The sequence below is a fragment of the Cupressus sempervirens genome, chromosome 3, assembly GCF_028749045.1.
Source record: "Cupressus sempervirens isolate cs-2001-9-10 chromosome 3, ASM2874904v1, whole genome shotgun sequence".
Taxonomy (NCBI): Eukaryota; Viridiplantae; Streptophyta; class Pinopsida; order Cupressales; family Cupressaceae; genus Cupressus; species Cupressus sempervirens.
Window position 1 is genome coordinate 870,882,170 of NC_143120.1, and position 6,000 is coordinate 870,888,169.

The window sequence follows — 6,000 nt, forward strand, 5'->3', positions numbered from 1 at the left end:
TGTAACGGTTTGGAAAAGTGGCCTAAATCAGGTGGAATCACATGCAAAAGATACAATGGACAAAGTGTTGTTGACTATGTAATATGCTCGCAAGAATATGTCCCAAAGATAATTAACTTTGAGATAGAGGACTGCCCCATGGAGCTAAAATCTGATCATAACCCCATTTTGATAAGGGTGGCCACTCAGTTTAAAGATCAACATATTGTCCCAAAACCTTTACAAAAGAGGAAGAGGATTCCAATTGGCAAAGTTTTAATGACACACGAAAATCGTGCTACTTTCCAAAACTCTCTTTTGCGACTGTCTAGAGTTCTGGAACACCATCCCGAGTCTGATAAACAACATTTCATGGACAAAGATAATCTTGTTCTTACTATCATTAAAGCATTGGAGGAGTGTAAAAGATCTAAGGCCACTAGAGAAGCCAAGAACACTTTTCCGGCTAATCTGTGGTTTGATGAAGAATGCAAAACAGCAAAAAGAAATTGGAAAAAGAACATAAATAAAGAGAGTAGAAAGGAGTATGATCAACTGATTAAAAAGAAGAAAGGAGAGTATGTAAATAAGAGAAGAATCGAGTTGATTAATCTTGGTAAAAACAACCCTAGAAAGTTTTGGAAAGAACTTCAACAGAGAAAAACTCAGTTAGAGAACAACATAACAGGAACCAAATGGCTGGAATATGCCAAGACTCTCTACAAGTGTGATCTAGGAGAACGTAGAACCATGGAAACAGGGCCTATAGCGGAGTTATTCAGCGAAAATGATATTATCCAAGGCATAAGGAGGTTAGCTGCCGGTAAAGCGCAAGATATAGATGGGCTTCAAGCTGAATATTTAAAATGGGGTGTTGAAACTTTCACACCACACATCACTAAAATTTTCAACAGTGTCAATAGATAAGGTTTCCCTGTAAAATGGACAACAAGTGTGGTGATCCCACTCCACAAAAGTGGAGATATAAATAATCCTTCTAATTACCGAACCATCATGATCAATCCACTTTTTGGCAAGTTATTTGGCAGCTTGGTAGAACAAAAAATTAGCAACTAGGCTGAAATAGAAGGCAAACGGGCAATAGGGCAAGTAGGCTTTAAACCGAAGCACTCTACTATAGATCATGGCATCACTCTTAGATACTTGATTGAGAAAGTTTGGGACACTCCGGGGAACGAGGCTTTTTGTTGTTTCATGGACTTTAAAAAAGCATTCGACACAGTGCTACGTAATAAATTATGGGATAGAATGGAAGAGTTGGAAGTTCCTAAAAAACTTAGGTCAGCAGTTTACAGATTAAATGAGCAGGTCAAAGCTAAAATCAGAACGACAGAAGGGCTATCAGAAAACTTTGACAGCAACATCGGGGTTAAGCAAGGGTGTCCACTATCTCCAACTTTATTCGGGCTCTATATTGAAAAATTAGAAGAGTGGATAAACAAGACCAATGGCGAGGGAGTGCAGCTAGCCCACTTTGTGATAAGATTGCTCTTATATGCGGATGATCTCATAATTCTTGCTAGAACAGCTAAAAGTTTGAAAGAGCACTTGACAGCACTAGAAAATTTTTGTCATGAAGTTGGAATGCAAGTTAACACTAGTAAAACCAAAATTATGATCTTCTCGTTGAAGAAGAATAGAGGCATACAAGACGAGTTTCTATTGGAAAATAGCCCACTTGAGATTGTGGAAGAGTACAAATACTTGGGCATCGATTTTCATAACAAACTCAATTGGGATACTTGCAGATCAAAAAGAATCCAAGGGGGATGGAAGGCGTTATACTCTTTACAAAACAAGTGCAGGAACGCAGAATTATGGGATTGGACGACTATGAAAACTTTTTTTGGTTCGCTGGTCACTCCAGTTATTTTATACGGATGTGAAGTGTGGGGAGGTAGTATGTCCGAACAAAAATGGCAGCAAGTAGAAAGAATTCAAAAACACTTCATCACATGCAATCTTAAAGTCAAGACCACAGTTCTGTATGAGATCTTTTTGGTGGAGGTGGGTTCCTATCCATTAGAAGCTGTTGCTTTGGTCCGAATGATAAGCTACTTAAAGAAAACCCAAGGTCTGGAAACATCGTTGGCCCAAGTTGATCCTAGAGGAAAAACTTGTGAGGCAGAAAAGCAAATGGATGTGAAAATGGGATATCAACATCCAAACTTGCCCAGATATCACAATATTTTGTGGACAAGACGCATAGGGCGGAAAAAATACTATTACATTAAAGAATTTAATCTCACTTATAGTTATGATGAAAAGGCCTATATAAGAGCACCTATTAACTGGAAAGCAAAAATGTTGATGGCACAACTTAAAACTAGTTCACATCAGTTGTGATGTGAAACTGGTAGGTGGCAAGTTCCAAAAGAAGAGTGGGCAGACAGAACATGTTTATTTTGTAATATGAGAATAGTTGAGACAGAGCAGCACTTTGTCAAGGACTGTCTGACTTACAATGACATCGGATCTGGTTATACAAAAATATTGCAGAACAAGGACTTCAAATATTTATTCAAGGAAGATCAAGTGAAGAGAGCAGCGGATTTGATTACCAAACTTCAAAGAAGGAGAGACAAGTTATCCAAAACTGTAGTGCCTGCCCCTAGTTCACATTTCTGTTATCATTGTCAAATTCTTTTAGGTTGATTTTATGCATTGATTAGTTTTAGAGATACTAGATTTGTAATATTATGATATTATTTCATGACTTTGATCACAAATGTATCAGTTATTGTTGCTTAGTTGATTTCATTCATGTGTTGTTAATGACATTTTAATGATTCCTAGTTAGTAAATGTGGTTTCTTTTGTAACAATGTTAACATGATGTCTTTAATGATGATTATGTTGTATTGATAGAGATGCATTATTATATGTACGCATTTGATGTTAGACTTGTGATTTTTACAATACTTACTCCATACTTGCATGTGTATGGTGTGCGTGTGTATTTTATCTTACTGTCTGACGTGTTTGATGTGGTTAAGGGAGGGAGTCGTAGTCACCTGCTAGTCAAGATCTACACGATGAACCACTCCCCGCAATTGTCTGTTTAGTTTAGATATATTATATACATGTACATGCTCGTCTTTTATGTAGGATGTAGGTACCGGGCATCGACTTCCCTGAATTGCCAGGATGAGCGTGCCCTATTACAAATACTCAAATGGTGACAATGGAAAGATAATGATCAGGTCCAATCCTAGCCATAACCTAAAATACTTGTCCTGCAAGGAGGACTCGTAACAGACTGTCTACCCTTTTTAAACCCGTGAGTATTTTGTGCGTATGTTGTTTTGTGAGTCTTTGATGAATTTCTATTAATTAAGTCTAATTAATAGATTAAATTAATAATTTAATTTAATGAAAAATTATTATGATATTTTGAATATTTAATTATATTTAATTAATTGAGAAATTAATTAAATATAAAGAATTAAATTGAAGATAAAAGTTTTAAGATTAAATTTAGAACATGATAATATTTTTTTAATTTAATAATAATATATTTAGAATTCATTTTTAAATAAATGTTCAATATTATTGTTATTTAAGTTAATAAATATTGTATCAATTAAGTTTCTAAAAAAAAATGAAATTAAAAGTGAAAAGATATTTAATTATCATAAAGATTATAGTTCGCATGATTTATGCATGAGTTGAAAATAAAAGAAATTAATTTAAAAGATAAAAAACATGTGAACTCCAATAAAGATATTTTAATAATGTGCACATGAGATTTAAAAAGTTATAAATTGATTTAAAATAGAAGTTGAGTGGAAGTTAAATAAAGAAATTTAATAATTCACTTAAAGTGCATGAAGGAATAATAAAAGAATATTTTAATTAAAAGAAAATTAATTATGCATGAATTAATTAATTAAATAAAGTAATTATTATTTTAGAGCTGTGGAGATAGAAACCCTAAAGGGTAATTAGATTCTATATTAGAGGGTTTTGGGGTCATTATTTGAGGGAAGTTTTTCAGACACAGGTTTCAGGGAACACACTTTTGGAAGGGGAACAAAGAAATCTTTGAAAGTTTTGAAGGGTTTGGATTAGCAAAGGTTTCAACAAGTTGTTAGCATCAGATCAAGGTAGGGTTTGTGAACCATTGTAGAAATATTTTCGGATCTTTGTTTTCTTCGTGCTTGTTGAAAATTGTTTTTCTCAAATTTCGTTGTATGAATTTTGCCACCTTCCGTTCTAAATCTTTTGCTATTCGATTTCATTTGTGAATCTACATTGAAAAAAACTATTTAGAAAACCTCGTTCTACAATTGAAAAAAATTAGTATTAAATCAAGATCTGGGTTTGAATTAAAATGGAATTGAGAAATTTAATCTGAGTAGCGTTTTGAAAGAAAAGAAAATTCTAAAATGTGAAATTTGATTGGTTGATAGTATTCTCTCTATCAGATTATATTTGTTAATATTTTTTTTTAAAGTAATAAAATAAAGTAAAGAAAAATTATTTATTTATTTAAAATATTATTATTATAGAAATTTAAAATAAAATAAAACACATTTTTTTTTTAATAGAGGGGAATTTGTTTAAAAGTTTTTGTAGTAAATAAAATTTAAAATAATAAAATAGTATATATATCTTTTTACATACTATGGGGGAGGATTGTTTAATGTTTTAATTAAAAATAAATAAAATTAAAAAAAATTAAAATATATATATATTACAAACTTACCCCCCCCCCTTACCCTTTTTGTTGGGCGGCATAACTGCTGCCGCAGCAAGGACTGCTGCGGCAGCAGCCTACTACGGCAGAGTTGCCGCCGGCCCAGCAAAGGCTGCGGCCAAAAGCCGGTGGGCTTTAAACGTCTCTTTTAATTTATGCATTTTTCTTTTTTAATTGTAATTTAATTATAATTTAATAAATTTAAATTGTGTTAGATTTTTTTTAAGTTATTAAATTTTAAATTATATAAAACTTTAATTATTAAATTTTAAAATTATATTATCATTAATTTGTATTAATAACTAAATTAATTATTAATAACTGAGAGATATTTTTAAAAAAATAATTAATAATTGACTTAATTAAATTGGATCTAATTAAGGATTATTAATGAGTCGGACATAGTAAATGAGTATTAATTAAGCTAATTTAATTTTGATTTAATTAGGAATGATTAATACGAAAATTATATAACAATGTATAATTTTATTAAATGTGTAAATTTAATAAGATTGTAATGATGTTATTAAATTTAGCAATTGTTATTTTTATAACTTAAATAAATAATCGATTATCTTCAGATAATGCTTTTGGGAAAATGACTATTATTATGAAGGTCATTTTACATATTTAAGTCAAATAAATAAATGGGGGTAATTTTATAGAGTTGACTTGTGGAATAAACTGAGAATTCATTCACTTGAAACATACATTGAACACAAAACTGAAACTTTACTTTTTACCTTATTGTGTATTATTGTAAATCAAACGCAAACTATGAAACTATACTGTTTTGCTTATACTGTCTATGCTTTGGGATTTTGGTGTTGATTAGGTGTTGACCAGTCTAGGATGTACAACAGAGGTTTTGTGAGATTTCTTGTATACTATTTATGGGACTAGATGTCATGATGTGTTATGTGATTCAAATTGAGATTGTATTTGTGAGATTTACTTGTGGAGCATTTATGTGTACTTGGGTGTGAGAACCATCCTATTATCAGGTTGCCTGTTAAGGAACCGAGTTTGATCTTTATGGGTGTTGTGATATGGGACACAACTGTGTTTTTTATGTGCTTAGGAGAAGTTGTCTAGGTACATGACTTGGGAGTGGCTTGCATAGGGGTCCGGGACCCAAAGTGGTCAGTACCAGGGTAACCTAATGCAAGTTATGTAATAAGTGATAATCTAGTAATTAAAATTTATGGGGGGAAATGCACTAAAAAGATAAGTTAGAGATTTTTGATCTACCCATGCCTTGAGTGCTTGTATAGACTAAGGATGGGAATGAGATGAGTGCCT